Below are 21951 nucleotides of genomic sequence, written 5' to 3' on the forward strand. Positions count from 1 at the left end.
AGTAATTGATGCCAGCCGGAGAAAACACAACTTCTGCCACCTCTGTAATTCCAGAAAAGCCTTGCCTTCCCTGCAGCTTTCACCACAGCCAGGCCTTGCCTCACTTGACTTTGTAGCCCCAGCACCTAACAAAGTATCCAGAACACAGTGCCCAATACATGCTTGTCAAATTGAATTAACTGTATTAAAGTCAGTTGATCTGTTTTAATCTCATTTAAAGATGGGAATTGCCACACATCCCACCAAGGCGGTGGGGAAGGCGCAAGGATAAATGAGCGTTTTCTCTTGGACCAGAAGTGGGCAATGTGGGAGACAGCCCTGCCAGAGACATTTAAAACTGGCCCAGTGGCCAGGTGCAGGGGCTCACGCTTGTAATTCCTAGCACTTTGGGAGGCCGAGGTGGGAGGATTGCCTGAGGCCAGGAGTTCCAGAACAGCATGCGCAACACAGGGAGACCCCTGTCTCTACAAAAAAGTTTTAAAACATTATCTAGGTGCCGGGCGCGGTGGCTCAAGCCTACAGGCGGATCACGAGGTCAGGAGATCGAGACCATCCTGGCTAATACGGTGAAACCCCGTCTCTACTAAAAAATACAAAAAAAAACTAGCTGGGCGACGAGGCGGGCGCCTGTAGTCCCAGCTACTCGGGAGGCTGAGACAGGAGAATGGCGTGAACCCGGGAGGCGGAGCTTGCAGTGAGCTGAGAGCCGGCCACTGCACTCCAGCCTGGGCAGCAGAGCAAGACTCCGTCTCAAAAAAAAAAAAAAAAAAAAAAAAAAAAACATTATCTAGGTATGCTGGCACACGCCTGTGGTTCCAGCCACTCGGGAGGGTGAGGTGGGAGGATTGCATGAGCCCAGGGCAGGGGTCGAGGCTGCTTAACAAACAGAGCGAGATCCTGTCTAAAAAAGAAAATAAAGAAAGAAAATAAAGAAAGAAAAAGAAAATGGGAATAATTACATCTACTTCACAGTGTGATTATAAAGATGGAATTTGATCTTTCTCAAGAAAAACAAGAAAACAACAACAACAACAAAAAAAAAACAAAGAAAAAATCGTATGGGTTCCTATGCCCTAAAGAATAAAGTGAAATTTCTTTTTTTTCTTTTTGGTGGAGGGAGACAGAGTCTCGCTCTGTCGCCCAGGCTGGAGTGCAGTGGTGTGATCTCGGCTCCCTGCAAGCTCTGCCTCCCGGGTTCATGCCATTCTCCCGCCTCAGCCTCTCGAGTAGCTAGGACTATATGTGACTGCCACCACACCCGGCTAATTTTTTTTTGTATTTTTAGTAGAGACGGGGTTTCACCATGGTCTCGATCTTCTGACCTCATGATCCTCCCGCCTTGGCCTCCCAAAGTGCTGGGATGACAGGCGTGAGCCCCTGTGCCCGGCCTATAAAGTGAAATTTCTTGCAGTTAAGTGTCAGAGAGGCTTTGGAGCTTATTACATGGGTGCTGTTGAGTGGGATATTTCATCTGAGTTTCAGTTTCTTCATTTGTAAAATTAGGAAAATAATATCTACTTTGGAGGGTTGTGGTGAATACAAAATGAAAAGACATGTAAAGTTCTTGGCATAAGCATTGTATGTAATAAGTATTCCATAAATGCTAGCTATTAGTGTTATGAACATAGTCTGTACATTGCAGGCACATGACTAAAACTAAATAACTGGTGAGTAAATAAATGAACGAACGAACATAGCTGTGTCAGTTGGGAGTGTATGTGGCTACATGTAATAGAAACCCTACTACAATGGCCGGGCACGGTGGCTCAAGCCTGTAATCCCAGCACTTTGGGAGGTCGAGACGGGCGGATCACAAGGTCAGGAGATCGAGACCATCCTGGCTAACCTGGTGAAACCCCGTCTCTACTAAAAAATACAAAAAACTAGCCAGGCGAGGTGGCAGGCACCTGTAGTCCCAGCTACACGGGAGGCTGAGGCAGGAGAATGGCGTAAACCCGGGAGGCGGAGCTTGCAGTGAGCTGAGATCCGGCCACTGCACTCCAGCCTGGGCGACAGAGGGAGACTCCGTCTCAAGAAAAAAAAAAAAAAAAGGGAACCCTACTACGGTGAGCAAACCAAAAGCTGGTTTTGTTTGTCATGTAATAAGACGTACAGGTGTGGGCAGCCCAGGGCTGGCACACTACTCAAGGAAGTCATCGGGGACCCAAGCTCCTTCTTACATGCGGTCCTCATCCTCAGATCTGCAAGAGGTTCTGCTTCCTGTGCTCCATTTAGGAACTTCGATTGCCTCATCTGTAAAACGGGAATAGGCTGAATCCCTTTTCGGTGAACCATTCTATGATTCTCCAATAAACTCACTACCAAATAAGCACTGCTCATTTGGGATCATGCCTTTGGAGATAGCTTATTTGATATCCCATAAATAAGCCACCTAGGCCTCAATCCCACTCACGCCCGTCATTCAGAAACATTATAAAAACATTTGGCAACATGAAGAAATACTTATAAAAATATTAAGTGAAAAAGGCAGACTATAACATTTGATCCAGGTACTGACATGGAAAGTTCTAAGACATGTTAAGTGAATAAAAGGAAGTCACAGACAACACTTGCAGGTGATTTCACTTTTGAAAAAAACAAAATGATAACAAAACTAAAACTGATTTGGATGAGGTAATGAAGACTCACTTTTAGCTCTATAGACTTCTATTGTTTTGAATTTTTACGGGACATATATATTCATACATTGCTTATCTAATAAAATCAATCTAAATATTATAACTATGTAATAATGTAATTATATAAAACCATGCGCAGCATAAATCTTGGGGAAGATTATAGGACAACGAAACTGTGTGTGTCAGGCTGGTGAAATTATAGAAAAATTCCTTATTTGTGCTATTATTATATTATGTGTGTAAGAAATATAATTTCCCGCCCACAAGATGTTCACATGAGACACAGGTGGATTTCTGAAACAATCTGAGTGGGACAATTTTTAAAAGGTAACCATGGGTTTTGCTGATTGAGAGATCAGACCAGTAGAGGCTCAGTTGGGACCAAAGTTTGGCAGAGATGATCTGGGATGCTTGAAACCAGATTATTTCAGCTAAGCTTGGTGGAAAGGGCTGTCTCTCCAGTTTCATGTTTTTCTTTCACCTCCAGCACTGACGGCCAAAATCATGGGGCAAGAACCAGAATGCTCGGTTTTTCCTCTCTCTCTGCGATCCCGTCCGCATGGCTCCGCAGGGTATTCTATGCTCAAATCGCATCACTAAGCTGGTCATTACTGACAGGCAAGGAGCTGGCTCAAGTAAGACAGGGCCTGCTGGGCCAGCTACTTAGCACTGCCCTGCAGCTCTGCTTTATGATTTCCAATTAGGAGGACATTATCTGGATCATCAACCATGACTCCTATATAAACCTAGTCACTCAAAGCAGCTCAAAGTAATTATTTTGGGAAGATTCCAAGTTGGGTGTAGAAATGTTGGTCAGGAGTTCCCTGTTGGAACATTTGTAACTAGCTACCATTTATTGGCTCATTAGGGACCAAGGACTAAGTAGTCTACTTTATGTGTTCAATCCTAGGTCATCCTTTACAGATGATGGTAGATATCACATACACGAATACTTCCCACTTCACCAAAGGTCTAAATGACTGACTTGCTTAAGACCACATAGCCCATCAAGAGAGAGAGCTGGCATTCAAACCCAGGTGTCACTCCAAAATCCATGATTTTAACCTGTGTTCAACATTTTTCACATGCATTTGCACTTACGGAGAGTTTTGGTCCTTTGGAACAAAAGAATCATGCAAATTGAGAAATATGTCACTGGCGGTGGGGGGGAAAAAAAAACAAAAGTTCTCTGACCACTCTCAAAGTTGCAAACAGATTCCATGAAAAAGCAGCCAGGCTTAATTCTACCCAAGTGCACACAATATGGCCTTTGGGTACTTGGGTATGTTTTTCCCCCAAGTAATATATCACCTGAGCCACAGTAGCCTGTAATGAATGTCTGATATATTACCATGGGGAAGTGTTCTGATGATTTACTGGGGTACACACCATTGGCATTATGAGGCTGCATTAATCAAAGCTATGGGATTGGCTTCTGAAAACCATTAGGTAAATCTGAAGCTCTACTAATATATTCATCTTGGACCACAGTCCGGAAGGAATGGAAAGATTTCATTGCCTTTGCCTTAAAGCTGCCTTTCCATTCGTAAAACTAGTGTATGTGTGTGTATGTGTGTGTCTGTACACACAAGTTACTTGAAATTTTTAAAGTGTGTGTTATAGAACTTTTTTGTTACAAAGGTCTCTTAATCAAGTGTCTCTCTGAAGGAAGAAAGGCCCTAGTTATATGCTCCAAGGACGAAAGCTGTCCTGGCTTTCTAGTTCAGTTGCCAATCATAAGAACCAATATATAAAATCAGAAGTCATTCACTTTTCAAGAATAGCTTGAAATCACTTGTTGGAGAGAGAGTTGATGAGTACAAAGTTGCTGAAAACAAATTCTGATAGAGGAAGCTGTAAAATGGGAATCCACAGATAACCAGATAAAGAAACAGGATCTTAAACTAGGTGCCCTGCTTCTTCAGGAGTTATGTCTCCTTATTGCCTGCTCCCTCCTTAAAAGGAAAAAAAATAGTCTGCTTACTCTTTTTTGTTTTTTGAGACAGGGTCTTGCTGTGTCACCCAAGCTAGAGTGCAGTGGTTCGATCATAGCTCACAGCAGCCTCTGCCTCCTGGGCTCAAGTGATTCTCCTACCTCAGCCTCCTAAGTAGCTGGGACTATAGGCATGCACCTCCACGCCCAGCTAATTTTACTTTTATTTTGTAGATGCAGGATCTCACTATGTTGCCCAGGCTGTTCTCAAACTCCTGGCCTCAAGTGATCCTCCTACCTCAGCCTCCCAAAGTGCTGGAATTACAGGTATGAGCCACCCCTCCTGGCCTTGTTTACTCTTTTTTGAACAGAAGGAAGCCTGGCAGAGTTGTCAGTGCTAACAAGAAGGAGAAGAGCCTCCAGTATAAAGAGCAAATGCTGGTGCTCATTTCTGCATTTGATTTTTTCAAATGTACTAATTAGCCCTGGTACAACGCAAGTGTTACATTTGAACATTCCCTCCAAAACTCACCTTGAAAATCAGTTCTCAAATGTGACAGTATTGAGATCTGGGTGCTCAAGAGGTGATTGGATTAATCCATTTATAGATTAATGGGTTATTTTAGGAGGGGAACTGGTGGCTTTATAAGCAGAGGAAGAGAAACCTGAACTAGCATTTTCGCACACTCAGTCCCCTGGCAGTGTGACACCGTGTGCCACCTCGGGCCTCTGTGGAGAGTCCCCACCAACCAGAAGGCTTTCACCAGATGTGTCCCCTCCATCTTGGATTTTCCAACCTCCAGAACTGTAGAAATTCTGTTTCTCTTTTTGAGATGGGGTTTTACTCTTGTTGCCCAGGCTGGAGTGCAATGACACAATCTCGGCTCAATGCAACCTCTGCCTCCCGGGTTCAAGTGATTCTCCTGCCTCAGCCTCCCAAGTAGCTGGGATTACAGGCATGAGCCACCATGCCTGGCTAATTTTGTATTTTTAGTAGAGATGGGGTTTCGTCATGTTGGTCAGGCTAGTTTCGAACTCCTGACCTCAGGTGATCCACCCACCTCGGCCTCCCAAACTGCTGGGATTACAGGCGTGAACCACAGTGCCCAGCCTCTGTTTCTCATAAATTATCCAGTTTCGTGTATTCTCTTACAAGCAACAGAAAATAGACTAAGACAGTAAGAATGTTTACATTTGTTTTTAATCTCAAGTATGCCTTTACCAGTAAACATTTATCAACCAAAATTAAAGGGCTATTCCCTGAAGTCCAGTTACCACTTCCGGATTTGCTCAGAGAAGCTAGGCTTTTCCCTGGGCTTGAGAAGACATAGGACCTCCAAGGCTCAAAAGGGCCAGTATTTCCTGACCCTGTTCATCCTGCAGCATGCGTGTATATGCCTAAGCAAGCCTCACTCCCTATGTCCTGAGATAGAAGCTGGCAATGTGATTAGTCTGGGTGACCAAATGGGAGAAGTTGTTGATGACAGGGAGAAACAGAGAGACAACAGGCAATATTCTTTTCAGGGAAATACTTTTGATAACGAAGGGAAAAGAAAGAAAAGAAATCAAAGGACTGTAGACTTGAACATCATTTAAAACCTAATAGACAGTGGGTCCTTGCTCTCATGAAGCTGAGTAGATGAGCAGGCATTAATTAAATAAAGACACAAATAAAAATGTGAATTATCAGACACCCTGCAGCGTTTGTGCTAATCACCATTTCCTTAAGGGGACTCCCTAAACTGCAGAGAAATGATGTTTTTCAAGAGCTTCGCAGAGGTTTGTTAGTCTCCTTCCCCCTCCTGCATGAACAACTTTATCTTTACTTACAATTTATTTTACTAGTTTACATTCTTCAAGAACAGATGGTCCACCTGACCTGAGATAGCTCCACTCGCCAGCAGAGTGTCGCTGTTCTGAACTGATTACCTTGTCATGTTCTAAGGAAAACTACTTCAGAAACAGGTTACTAATGGGATGTTTTAGAACTTAACACATCATTAAAAAAAAACAAAACAAAAAAAACTACAAGCGATCTCATAAAGTGTTGGGAAATGTTTGAAATGAGACTCTATTAAAGTAGCAGTATGCCTGCCATCAAGAGCTCTACATACGTGTCTTCTACTGCATAAAAATAGTAATATTAATTTTTACTTCTAGATTCCTACCCACTGGTAGGATGATTGCTAAGAAACATAACTCCATCCTGGGCAAAGCAACATTTAACATATAGTCTGTGAATCTTAAATAGGCTGCATTGTTTCCCTTCATTTTTGTGTGTGCTACATTCTCTAATTACATTCTCAGCTGCTCCAGAAATCATTTATTTGATCATTTATTTACCCCAATTCACTTCAGGAGCAGCAAACAGGTATGCCAGGCGTGGGAAGAGAGACGTCCAATGTCTTTTACAAAATAATTTCTCAAATCTCCCTGGTACATTGACTGAGTAGAACTGACTCAAGGACTGCTACAATCAGAAAACAACTTTATTCCTGTGCAACCCACTGCCCATCCAAGCCCACTGTCTGAGGCTAATTGTTCCTTGACTCCTGGATGAAATCTAAAGACGATAGCTTATCCACTCCTCTTAGGTAGTAAGTAATATCATAATGACATTACTGATTATTCGATTCATTCTTAGATGATAGGCAAAATCATAAGCACTGTAGGAAGACCCTACAGGAATCCACTTATTAACAAATCCACTTAGTTAACAAAAAGTCCTTTGATCACTTACAATCACACAAAAAACAAATCACAAAAACAGAAATGTCCACTTTTACCTAAGAGTGAGAATCTGAGCTGCATTTAAAAGAACTTTCTCCTCACCTAGAGATCAGGGCTCTGCAGCAGGAAGACCTGCAGTGGAGAAAATCCTTCTCCATTTCTCTGTCTTCTTCTCCTGCTTCTGCTCTCCCCAATTCACTAGTCTGGCTCTGGCTCCCAAAAGGTTGTAAGGTAAGAGAAGTGAAAGAAAAAGGCCATGGGAGATCCTCCTTGACTATCACCAGTTTCACCTGGGGTTGATTTCCTCTGGCTGGATAGGTGCTTTAAGCTGCTCCTCCCTAAACTAGGTGAATGGTTAAAGGTGACCACTTTTCTTAGGGTGCATCCTTGGGTTCTTCAGAGATCATGGTAGGAACATCAGACTATAATTCTCTTTTATTTTTCCAATAAAGGTCTTTTATTGCATCATTAATATATCACAAATAGGTTTTAAGAATTATCTGGCATCTAGTTTCTGTTGGTAGACAACTCTTGGGTCTTATTCGTCAGCCTGCCAAACTGTTTGTTTTCAGAAATATAGATACAATCCAAAAATATTCTGAAATTCTTGTTTTTAACTGTTGTGGCTTGCCAAATAAAAGCAGCTGAATGTGAAACAAGCTCAGTGTTATTTCCTTCAAGGATTAACTCACCTTTCTGGGTGTGAGATACTGAACAAGCAATACCTGGCCTCACCCAAACCCTTTGGATATATTTTTCACCCAATAAATTTTAGATGTCAATAAGAGACTCATTCTCCTGATAACAACTTTGTTGGGGAATTGAGCATACACAGAGCTCGCCTTGTAACGGAACCCAGTGTAACCCCCTTGATCATGTTCTGTGCGTGACTACAAAGAGTGTGAATGACAGCCAGTTCCTATTTTCCTACCATTTGTCAACCGAGCCTCTTCTTTTTCTTTCCAAGAAGACAGTTCTACACTTACATTGTGATTGAAGTCCCTCTGCAGGGTTCCTCTGGAGCTCTTCACAATAACTGTTCATCTCTTTCAGAGTGATGTCAACATTCATTACTGAGAATGGCCTTCATTCTTGCTATAGACATGGGAAAAAAAAAAAAAATCATACCATGATTCTCTTAACATGAGTAATGCATTTCCCTCTGGCTGTTTTATTTCTTCCTTCAGCCCCAGGGAATTTAATGGTCCAACCCCTGTTTGGGTTCACGTCACCCCTCTAGGCAGTCCTCTTGGGCTGATTTTATTTATTTATTTACACCAGATCTTAATCTGTTGCCCAAGCTGGAGGGCAGTGGCATGATCACAGCTTACTGCAGCCTCAACCCCCCAGGCTCAGGCGATCCACCTGCCTCAGCATCCACGGTAGTAGGGACCACAGGCATACACTGCCAAACCCAATTACTTTTTAAATCATTTTGTAGAGATGGGGTGAGGGTGGGGGGAGGGGGGTCTCCCTATGTTGCCTAAGCTGGTCTCGAACTCCTGGCCTCAAACGATCCCCCAACCTCACCTCCTAAAGTGCTGAGATTACAGGCGTGAGCCACTGTGCCGCGCCATTGGGCAGATTTTGAATGTCTCTAGCAGGGCTGCCTCCCACATTGCCCACTTCTGGTCCAAGAAAAAAACTCGCACCTATTCTTGCATCTTCCCCTCCCCCTCGGTGGGATGTGTGGCAAATTCCTAAGCTGCATAGATGCTGTCACTCTGTCTACCCTACTGCTTCAGGGGAATGGCCACAGCATCCCATCTTTAGATTCCTGAGACAACAGTCCAGTGGGTCCTCAAACTCCTGGGGCACAAGCTCTCCAAGTGGTCTTCTTGCTGCTCCTTCCACTGGGCTCCATCAAACTGACCACCACAAGCCAACTCTCCTCCAATAAATTCTCTCTACTACCCAGCAGCAGCCTTTTCTGTGTTTGAGGTGGGTGTCGGGCTTCTGGTCTTCATCATGCCTTTTGTAGGCCCCTGTTAGTTTTCTAGCAACTCACTTTGGAATGGAGGCATGCCTACCATCTATTGCCTGGGACTTTGACTGGGAAAGAGTTCATCTTATCCACCTGTGACAGAAAGATTCATTTATTCCACAGTAAGCACCTGGGCCCTCCTAGCCATTATCAGTGCAGCTGCCATACCCAACCTGAGTCCCAGAATGGCTTGCTGCACTGCCTGCACCCTGTGGGCTGAATGTTGGGAATTCACTTGGACCAAAGGAAACAAGAAAAAAATCACAGCAAAATTCATTTTCTTTGGGAACAAAGTTCACTTTCTTGGCCTTTCTCAAACAGACTCCAAGAGATACCTGAGTTGCCTTAAGAGGCTCACAAACCTAACATTCACACAAGCCGACCCCTATCTCATACCTGAAATAGACACATAAAAGGGCTGCCCCAGCTGCTCCTCTCTGAGGCCTTCACCACTTGTTTTGATGACTTTTATTTTGAACTACTCTGTACCAATTAAAAGTCACAGCCAATAACACGGGCCAATCTTGGCCACTGAGTGCCAGCCATTCTGGTTTAACTTTTATGGAAAGAAGACCTCTGAGGCCAGGTGAGCTTTAATTACACCTCTTTTGTTAGTTCAGAGTTTCATGTTATGCCAAGAAAGCATTAGCCTCATACCTTGTTTATACTAGAGAGGAATGAAGGGGGCAAAATTGCTCCTTTTCGCTTATTTCCAAATCACTCTTTTCTTAATAGGTTAAAGTTAACTTCTTATAAAACCTTCACAATAAAACATCATGCTTAAAAAAAGAGAGTCTCAGGTTCTTGGCACTGAACATTGCCAGCACTTCACGGTTAGATTTTTCCTCTTAGCTAGCTGTTCTTTTCCTTTCAGCAGGAATGCTTTCTGGTTTTTATAGCTAAATGGGATGAGAGAAGCAAAACAGCAAGAGGTATTCATGTAGTCATGTTACATTAAACTTCTCTAACATACAGTTCCATTAGAGTTTCTTTCTTACTTACAGAATACCATTGTGTATACATTAGGATTTCAGTCCTCCAAAGCAGGCCTGCTTACAAGAAATAGGAGATTAAAGAACTGATGTCTCTATAGAAAGAGAAATAACATGTCAATTGTGTTTATTTGTTGGGTTACATGATTTATGCTTTCTGATGTGAAGATGGAACAAAGAAAAGGAGACACGTGACTTTGTTTAGATAATTCCCAAGGAAAGTTGGAGTCCCTCCTTCATGAAAAGGGTTGCCTTTCATTTAAAATATAAAGGGTACTGATGGCTTCTGGGGAAGAAAAAAGATTTCTTGTCTAATAAATGAATTCAAGATGCACCTAATTTAGTCTCCAGAGGAGGAGGATATTTAACATTCTAAGGGAAAAAGAAAAAAAGTGGAATGAAGGAAGACTCCCATAAAACAGGAAATTTAAGGGCCGTTTCATGAAACTTTATGTTCATATAGATGTGAAAAGGAACAATGTAATCTGAGTTTAAAGTATCCATTTAAAATTCTTTGGTTATCCAGGACACATTTCAGCCCCACTCCACTTCTCTATATCTTAATTAATTCTCATCCTAGGTGGATAATTAAATAAAACAGTAATACTGGGCAAAAGCTTTAGAAAACTCTAACATGAAAAAAGAAAATATGTTAATAAAGTTTCCAAATAGATGTTCTCTTATCTTGTTTTCCTATTGGAAAAATAGGTGGCAAAGAAGGCCCAATTCTAACTCTACTTATATAATTTGTGATTTCACAAGGCTAGAAATTAGTGCATGCAATTAGCATTAATGAGTATCAAAAAAAACCCTTCTGTGTATTAACAGACTACGGCCTTGCACTAGATGTTCACTTTTTCTTTAAAATCATCATCACTGCTTCATAGAAAGTTGTATTTTAAAAGAGAAAATCCAGATATAAATGTGTAGCAAGAAAAAGGAAAACTAACTAAAACCAAAACTATGTTTATTGACTGTGCTTCAGAAGAGAAAAATCTCAACACACACACACACACACACACACACACATATACACATACACACACACGCTTTCTCTGTGGATTAATGTGAATGCAATAATCATGCAGTGAAAGTGACGATACAATGATGTACTTTCTAAAACTCTATTGGGGACAACTTGTCATCTTTAGCGCTTGGAAAATGGGAACCACATTCCATCACCCCCATATAAGCCCTTCTGTGGACAGTCTCCCTGCCCTAACCCACAGGACTTTAATTCAGCCACAGAATGAGGCTGTCAATTCATTGGGAACTATATGCCCCTCTTGTTATTGGTAAGTTTAAAGTCCCTGAAACTTGACGTATGTTCATCTTAAAAGCAAGAGCTTTGTTTACAACATATAATGACAAAAGAATCTTAGTTTAATGCCAAGAACCAGATTATTGCCTCAAAAAAAATTACCTCCCAAAGGAGAAAGATTCTTATTAAAAGGGGAGGATTTCAAAGTCACTTTAGAACTGTACCTCTGGGTGTTATTTTCAGGTACCATAAAGCATTCGAATTCAGCTGCTTTTTGATCCAAGTAAAACACTTCTAAAGATAAGTGAGGTTTGTTTCCTAAGTTGAGGATATCTTTAAGTGACAGATGCAAGACAATAAAAGGCCTTTTTCAGGCGCATATAAACTGGAACAATGACAAACAAATTTCAAGACTGTTGAGAGATTGAGAAACCTCACAGACACCTCACATTTAACACATTCTCAATGGACTTCAGACTTCCTGGCTGTTCCTGAACTATTTCCTGTGAAGTAAGACATCATATATCAGTGTCAAAATGCACTTCAGCTGATACTTTCCACAGCTCTCAGACAAGTCCTCAACAATCCAGCATACATGAGAACCAGCCTGTGAAAGAGGAGGAAATTTTATCATGTGAATGATCTCACCATTGTCCAGTTGTGCATATGCATTCATTCATTTGTTCATTCAAGAAACATGTGAGGCTTCTTGTCCTCTAGTAATGGTTCCCAATCCCAGCTAACCATCAGAATCACCTGGGCCCTCCCACCAGCTGTTGGTTTGGTGGGTATGGAGTGGGGCCTGTGTATCTTTTTTTTTTTCGAGATGGAGTCTCGCTGTGTTGCCCAGGCTGGAGTGCAGTGGTACAATCTCGACTCACTGCGACCTCCGCTTCCCAGGTTCAAGCGATTCTCCTGTCTCAGCCTCCCGAGTAGCTGGGATTACAGATGCACACCATCATGCCCGGCTAATTTTTGTATTTTTAGTAGAGCTGGGGTTTCAACATGTTTGTCAGGCTGGTATCAAACTCCTGACCTCATGATCTGCCCGCCTCAGCCTCCCAAAGTGCTGGAATTACAGGCGTGAGCCACCGTGCCCAGCTGGTGCCTGTGCATCTTAGTTTGTAAATGGTCCACAGCCAGATTTGGAACCACTCCTTTTGTATTTCATGATCTCATTGATGAGAGGTTTACAGGCAGTAGGAGACCATCTTTATTCTCTAAATTCTTGAGCTACCTCTTCATCGTGACATCCTATTCTGCTCCTCTCTTGTTACTGAGTTTCCAGGCCTTCTCAGGCCGGGGCCAGTGGTGGAAAGATTGGTGATAGACAGAGGAAACAGAAGAAAGGAGAAGAATGTTTAAAAAATGAAAACGTGATTCTCTTCCCCTTACCATTTTACTGTTGCTTCTATTCCAGCTGCCAGGAATGGTGAGATTCCTTATGCCAGACTATCCCTCCTGCCAGTAACAATTATAAGCTCTGGACAAAATATAAAAACCAGTTGTTTGAAGGCACTGGAGAATGACCAAAAGCAAGCAGAAACTGAGAATATTTATACTTTGAAAGGAGGAGTACAGTTGGTGAGACCCACATTTATCCAGGGCACTTCCCATTGGCCGCGTGCATGGAGGACACACTCATGCAGTAGTGACAGTGTTGCTGGGCTTGGAGGTCACAAGCATCCAGAGCTCCCAGAAAGGCTGAAAATTGAGCAGGAAAATCACATAAAGAAGGCAGCTACAGATGGGGGGATCCCCAATATCTGCATGCAGACTCTCTCAAATTCTTAGCTACTATGTGAACTGCACGTGTGCTGGGTGGAAATCCAGGGAACCCACTGCAAAGCAACACCTGGAAGCCTGAAAGAGATGTCAACAGTTGGCTGATACTGGAAGGACAGAGTTTAGGATTCATGTCCTTCCAATCTAGAGGGGCTTGGTAAACAACTTGAATATTCCACTGAAACCTTAGGACTGTAGCTTAAGAATAAGGACCACATCCAAAGGCTAAGAACTGTGCTTATTTATGCTGACCTACTAAGATTCAGATTGATCCTTATAAACTCCTGTCAAAATTACCCAAGACTTACTCAAACATAAAGAGATATCAGGGGCCAATCCCATTCTATTGTTGTTGTTGTTGTTGTTGTTAAGAACAAGGACTACTTCTACTTTACCAGTCCTTGCAATGCTCAGATTTCTGATTAATAAACCTAATGGGAAAGACTATAGATTTGTTCAAAAACTCAGAGCAATCAATAGAATTATGATTCTTAGATTCCCAGTGTTTCCTACCCAAATACTATCTTGTCTTCCATCCTCTCCATGAGTCAATGTTTTATGGCAGTACATAAACATGCAGCTTTATTTTAGTAACCAATAGTTAAAGAGAATCAGTGCTTGCTTGTTTCTTATGCAAAAATCATCAGACTTGAGGACCTATAAAATCACCTTCATATTTTTCTCAATGTCTAAGTAAATGATCTTAAGGATCTAAATACTCCACGAAGATCCACCCTTATACAACAATTTATTGCTGTGTTCTCCTGCTATAAGACTTCAATTATTTCTTAATGAAATTGGCAGAAAAGGGGCATAAAATGTCAACTGAAAAGTTACAACTCTACCTGAAAATTTCTAACTACATAATTTCAAAAGATCTACAAAATTTGAAATGAAATGATTTTGGTTATGATTGGTCTGTAGGCAGATACTCTCTGTTATCCTCCAGAATGAAAACTATTTCATTTTATCTAAGCTCCCAAAATCAAAGACAATTAAGATTTTCAGGGCCTGGCGCAGTGGCTTGCCACTGTAATCTCAGCACTTTGGGAGGCCAAAGCGGGCGAGTGACTTGAGGCCAGGAATTTGAGACCAGCCTGGCCAACATGGTGAAACGCTGTCTCTACTAAAAATACAAAAAATTAGCTGGGCATCGTGGCATGCACCTGTAGTCCCAGCTCCTCAGGAGGCTGAGGTGGGAGAATCGCTTGAACGTGAGAGGTGGAGGTTTTAGTGAAACGGGATCACACCACTGCACTCCAGCCTGGGCAACAGAGCAAACCTTGTCTCAAAAAAAAAAAAAAAATTCTCAAGATTGCCCTTATAAGAGCTTCCTAAGACAAGATTACAGACTCCCTCGCATGGGATGAAAAGGCAGAAAAAGTCTACCCCTCTCTGAAAGTCTCCCCCAGCATCTCTATACTTTGTATATCCCTAACTGTGCCAAACAGAGGAAAGACAAAGCTGCCTAATAAGAGCATTAATTCGGCTAAGAGAAGCTTCACACCAGTAGTGTATTGGCTCTCTGCACAAATCTCTCGGTCTGGTGGCTACAATGTACTCTCTCTGCCTACATGGGCGGGGGCAGCAGCTCAGCGGTCACAGCTCCTGCCGCAGGTTGACTAGCACTTACTGCTGCACCAGCTCTTTGCATTCCACATGCTGTGCAGTCCCTGCTACTTTTAGGCAGCACTCAGCATTTCTCTGTCAGCTGCTTCACTGATGGTGAAATCCTTCTACTGTCCACCTCATAACTGCACATCATTCAGATTTTAATCCCACCACTGACTCCCTCTTCTATATAAGGAGGAATCCGTGACTGTTTGTGGTACCTGGGAGATTAAGAATGCCTAGCTCCTACTAAACACATATGCCTACCCTATTACCCAGAAATGCCTCCAAAACAAATCAGCCCATCTGTCTACTAAAATAAATGTACAACAATATTCATAGCAGCTTTATTTATAACAGAAAGTGGTAAGACCCCAAATGTCCATCAACAGTAGAATGAATTAATGAATTGTGGTATAGTCACACAATGGAATGCCACATAGCCATAAAAAACAACAAACTGGCTGAGTGTGGCGGCTCACGCCTGTAATCCCAGCACTTTGGGAGGCCAAGGCAGGTGGATCACCTGAGGTCGGGAGTTTGAGACCAGCCTGACCAACATAGAGAAACCCCATCTCTACTAAAAATACAAAAGTAGCCGGGCGTGGTGGCGCATGCCTGTAATGCCAGCTACCCACGAGACTGAGGCAGGAGAATCGCTTGAATCCAGGAGGCAGAAGTTGCGGTGAGCCAAGATCAAGCCATTGCACTCCAGCCTGGGCAACAAGAGCCAAACTCCATCTCAAAAAAAAAAAACAAACAAAAAAACTACAAATATATATATGAATATCACAGACATTATACTTACAAAAGAAACTAGAAAGAAGAGTACATACTCTGTAAATCTACCTACATGAAATTCAAAAATAAACAAAAGTAACTGATGGTGATAGAAGTCAGAAACATGGTTACTTCTGGGGGAAGAGGGGTATGTATTGACTAGGAAAGGGGCACAAGAGAACCTTCTGGGTTGCTAGGAAGTGTTCTAGTTCTACTTGGGAGACATTACACAGGTATGTATAGACAAAAGTAGAAATTCATTGAGCTCTCCACTTGATTAGTACTTTACTATATAAATTATATTTTCAGTAGAAAGCAAAAACTAAACACACAAGAATGCCCAGATCATATCTTAGTCAATTCTGACTTGATAGTATTTGTAGATGACTTACCTTAAAATAACAAAGGCATTTTCTGTACAGAATACACTGTCGCTACCTAACATGCAGCTATCAAAGCTGCTCCATGGGCTAATGTTCAGTCTGCCCAAGCGGATGAATGAATTCCTCTGACTTGGTCTTGCACTTTGGCAAAGAAGAAATTGTAAACACTAAACAGATAGTAGATATGCATTTGGAATTGCTCATAACTGTGGGATACTACAGAAACAAAGTGGATATTTTTACTTTTTAAGTTACTCTTATCGAAAATGGTAAAGACACTAAAACTACCAAAAATGGTAAAGACATTGAAAATTCATTATAAGCTATTCAATATGAAAAATGTGTGTCAGTTAAGTTAGAAACTCACAAACTACAACACTGAAAACCAATGACAACGCCTTTGCTAACTCAAATGCTAAACAAGTAGCTTTTATTACAACTACAAAGAATTCCATCAAATTGACATCTATCCCCACTTGGAAGGAAAATTGGCTCAATTTAGACAAGCTATAATTGGCTCATAACAATCAATCCAGCCTTCTGAGAAACACTATCGGCAATTACAGGGACATTTTCTTCATAAAGCTGGGTGCTAGCAGTCTCTGACAGTGGCCTGGGAGTGCCATGATCCATCAAATGGATGCTAACTTGACCCATGATTTTTTGCATCATGAAAGAATCAAATTAAGCTCCATGGTAAATAATGAAAAAAATCAAAATTTGATCAGGAAGTGGTAGAATAATGTCTCACCTATAACTAACATTACCCAGTTATAACCGAAAAGGTAAAACAAAATACAGAAACTCCTCAAAGCCCTTTCAGCATTTACAAATGAGTTTTATACAACCATGCAGGTCATTAAGCTATAAATATATATTAGTAACAGTCTGTTATCAGGAGGGATAGAACCTGTTCCTTGATGAAAAGCTACAGATGGGCCAGGTGCGGTGGCTCACGCCTGCAATCCCAGCACTTTGGGAGGCTGAGGCAGGTAGATCACTTGAGGTCAGCAGTTCGAGACCAGCCTGACCAACATGGTGAAATCCCGTCTCTATTGAAAATACAAAAATTAGCCAGGTGTGGTGGTGGGCGCCTGTAATCCCAGTTACTTGGGAGGCTGAGGCAAGAGAATTGCTTGAGACTGGGAGGCGGAGGTTGAAGTGAGCCGAGATTGTGCCACTGCACTCCAGCCTGGGCGACAGAGCAAGACTCTGTCTGAAAAAAAAAAAAAAGAAAGAAAAAAAAATCTATGGATGTTTCAGAAAGAAAACATTGCTAGACTTTGTGTTCCCAACAGGGAATTCCTACTTCTTTTCAGTGACTGTGGAACTCATTTCACCATAACAGTCCTATAGGACTCTGCAGAATTTCTCTCCGAACACAAAAACTATACTCTCCATTCAGGAAAGGTAAAAAAGAACAAATGGAGGCACTGAAACAAAAGTTGTCCCAATCAGGGGCTGGCACACTACACCCCATGGGCCAAATCTGGCCTGAAGTCTTTTCATGTGGTCCACGAGCTAAAAAATGTTTCTTACATATTTTAAAAGTTTGTAGAAAAAACAAAGAGGGATATGGACTATGTGACAGAGACCACATGTGGCCTTCAAAGCCAAGAATATTTACTCTCTGGCCTTTTACTGAGAAAATGTGCTGACTCCAGGTCTAAAGTATCAAAAATCCCTAATCTGCCTTAGCCTGATGTTTTGCCACTAGTGTTAATGGCCACAAGACTACCTTCTCAGAGCTCATACAGATTTTCTCTCTAGGACATCATTTATAGCATGCCCTATGTGGTTAGGAATAACTCTACCAAGAACTATTTTTTGTCACATGCAGATTTAGCTAAATACTGTCAGAAGTTCATTAGTATATGGTTTTGTGCTCAGTATGTACAAACCGCCTTTCTAAAGGAGACATCCTTTATATGAATTCGAGCTTAGTGACCAGTTCTACTAGAAGAGAAATCAATGTTTGTTAAGTTGCAAAAATGGCCACAAATTCTTCTCATCCCATATGCATGCTCCCTAGCATGCGACTTTACAGATCTACCCACCAAGAAATGGAGTCTAATTATCTACTGTTTGAATCTGGGCTTGGACACATGACTGAGTTAGGCAACAAAGCATTAGCAATATGACACAAGCAGAGGCTTGAAGGCTGCTTGCATACTGAAGCTTGCCCTCTCTTACTGCTCATAGGAACTCTCAGATCAACATCACATAAATGAGCTTGGGCTAGCCTTTTGGATAATGAGAGACACATGACCCAGTTACCTCCATTTCCCTGCCAACAGCCAGCAACCACTAGATATGTGAGTGAGGCCATCAACTATCAATTGAGTGTAAATGCATGTGTGAGGGTCAGACAACATCATGTGGAGCAACGCAAAGTTGTCCTAGTTGAGCCCAGCCCAAATTGCTCATCCCCAAAATCATGAGTAAATAAATGATTGTTTTAAGCTACTTAGTTTGGGGTGGTTTGTCCTACAGAAAATGCTAACTGACACAGACACAAAAATGCATTAGAACGTTATTGGAAGGAGCCACTTCAGGTCCTCTTGACAACAGCTACAATTGACCCACAGTTACATATGTCATATTGAAAATGAACTTTCAACTAAGATGAATGGACTTCTACTCCCATGAGTGACCACAAGTTGAGGCTAACCAACAAGCCTCCAGAAGCTGGTTTCAAGGCACACACAACTTACCTGAGATCTTCAGATCAAGCAGACAACTTTGTAAGTGCAAATTCCACCCAAGACAATGAAAACAACAACAACAAAACCAGATCTTTTTGTTATACCCAATCAAATGAACTGACTCCTGTGTAAAATTGGTATGTGTAACTAAAAGCTGTTGCTTTCCTTTTCTATGACTCTACTTTTCTTCATTTTTTCCCCTCCCTTTTTTGAAGCAAAATACGTTTCCACTACCTTGTTTTTAAGAATGAGAGACCATAGCTTCATCTGCTAACCTGCCTCTTGCTGGACCTGTTATCCATTTCTATCTTCAGACAACACTCAAATCATAGGAATACTTCTGCTTAATGCTAGCAAACAACCCCACCAACTTTAAGATCTGAACATCTTCTGTATACTTTAGAGCATACCACAAATATCTCTAGACTCAGCTACTCAGGCTGTTGTTTTAATTACATAGAACTACACACAGTCAATATTTTATCCAGAGAGAAAAGTCAACCCAATCACATTTTAAAATTATCTTGAGTGTCCATGGTACTTTTATAACCTGACTATTGGGGAATGTGAGCAAAGGAAATAAAAATACTTACCAAGCTTGACAAGCAATCCCATATAACTATCCTGATGATAGAAATACCTCTTATATTACAATTTACATATTTACTCATAACACCTTATAAAAAATAGAAAAATGTACATGTTCAGGAAAAGCAGGATACAAGATGCCAACTCAAATAGTTTGTCATCATAATTCTGGGAAAAAGACATACACTTTTAACTCTTCACATATACATCATATTAATTATGGGGCCAGTGGGCCTGTTCTTTATCTGTGACCTCTATGTATACTGAGAACTACTCCCGGGGAGCATGTATTCCTGGTAGATAGACTCCTTCCCAGCTCCTTTGAAGATTTTATGTCCTGTTCAGTCTCATCATTTGGGTTTCTTCAGAAGTCTCGTAGGAGTGACCTCCCAGGAGATGGTAGGAGTGTATTGAACTGCTTGAGGATTTTTAACTTTGGTTAGGGGTCCCTGAATTCCAGAGATGTATCAATAACTTATTCCTCACTATGGCTGAAATTATAAATGTGACTATTTATACTATAAAGACCCAAAAAAAGAGCTCTGATTTGCTTGCTGTCTTGGTAATTAATGGACCATCAAAGCTTTACAATATTTACAGGCCTCATAAAGGGGCATTTGTACTCTGGCTAATACTTCCTATTGTTTCTAGGTAAACACTTCAGGACAAGAAGAAAAAATATTTTAAAAAGAATACAGACACAGGCTGATGACTCTCAAAGGTTTGACAGTCTGACACTTGAAATCTACCCCCCATTCTCCTACCTAGGTCAAATAAAAACACTGCCTTCATGACATTCCCTAAACTATAATGATCAGATTTCTCATGAGAAAGTTTGCTTTTCTCTACTGCATTTCTAATAGTCTTCAAAACTACTGTGCAACTGTTGTTTAATGATCAAATGATGATTCCATATTAGGGAGAGACAGAATTTCTTGTGGTTAATCTCTGTCCTCCAGGAGAGGCATATGACCAAAAGCAGGAATGACAAATCCTGAGGTGACTGCCCAGCCTCCCTCTGAGGATCCACGCCACACTGTACACCCCATGTCCTTCATACTTCATGTTTGTTAAACAGATGCACGTATGGATGTATGATAGAAAAGAATGCTTCAGTGAGTTTTCTCTTAGTAACATCACAGAAATATTAAGGACTGTACTCTCCATTATTGTTCAAGTTACTCATATATAAGGAAATACCACAGCATTAGGACATCTTTCAAAAGATAAGTATATTTCAATTATATAATAATAATTTTTTTTTTTGAGACAGTCTCGCTCTGTCACCCAGGCTGGAGTGCAGTGGCACAGTCTCAGCTCACTGCAACCTCCACCTCCTGGGTTCAAGCAATTCTCCTGTCTCAGCCTCCCAAGCAGCTGGGACTACAGGCACATGCCACAACACCTAGCTAAGTTTTGTTTTTTTGGTAAGAGACGGGGTTTCACCATGTTGGCCAGGTTGGCCTCGAACTCTTGACTTCAGGTGACCCACCTGCCTCGGCCTCCCAAAGTGCTGGGATTATAGACGTGAACCACTGCGCCCAGCCAGTTGTAGAATTATTTTTTGATTGGGGGTGGTAATACACTATGAACTTAAAAATGCTACTTTACTTATTTTTAAAATGTTTTGAGTTAATAGAAAAACAATAAAAGATCTAAAGATATATGTTTAGCATTTTAAAGAGTTATTAAGGAACCAGAAATCTGTAAGTAATAAGGAACATATTGAAATAATCTTCTAAGGATAAAAATATTTATTCAAGATTCTATTAAAGTATACAAAGAGCGAATTTAGGATTTAAACCAAAGGAACATTTTATTTTTTAATATTTTTTTGAGACAGAGTGTTACTCTGTTGCCCAGGCTGGAGTGAAGTGGTGCAGTCTCAGCTCATTGCCACCTCTGCCTCCTGGGTTGAAGTGATTCTCCTGCCTCAGCCTCCCAAGTAGCTAGGATTACAGGCGCGCACCACTATGCCTGGCTGATTTTTGTATTTTTAGTAGAGATGGCGTTTCACCATGTTGACCAGGCTGGTCTCGAACTCCTGACCTTGGGTGATCTACCTGCCTCAGTCTCCCAAAGTGCTGGGATTACAGGTGTGAGCCACCTGCGCCTAGCAGAAAGGAACATTTTAAACACGTTAGCCTAGTGTTAAGGCATATTAGCTCAGTGGTTTTTTGTTGTTGTTGTTGAGACACGGTCTCATTCTGTCACCCAGGCTGGAGTGCAGTGGCACAACCACGGCTCACTACAGTCTTGACATCCTGGGCTCAAGCAATCCTCTCACCTCATCCTCTTGAGTAGCTAGGCTACAGGTGTGTGCAACCATGCCCAGCTAATTTTTTGTATTTTTGGCAGAGATGGGTTTCGCCATGTTGCCCAGGCTGGTCTCAAACTCCTGAGCTCAAGTGATCTGCCCTCAGCCTCCCAAAGTCTTGGGATTACTGGCATGAGCCAGCGTGCCCAGTCATAGCCCAGCAATATTAACAGCCTTGATCTTGATAGTCTACCTCTTAATAGCATGTCTCATAAATAGTTTATTCCAGAAGTTGGAAATTGT

The sequence above is a fragment of the Trachypithecus francoisi genome, unplaced genomic scaffold (genome assembly GCF_009764315.1).
Source record: "Trachypithecus francoisi isolate TF-2019V2 unplaced genomic scaffold, Tfra_2.0 Lachesis_group3, whole genome shotgun sequence".
Classification (NCBI taxonomy): domain Eukaryota; kingdom Metazoa; phylum Chordata; class Mammalia; order Primates; family Cercopithecidae; genus Trachypithecus; species Trachypithecus francoisi.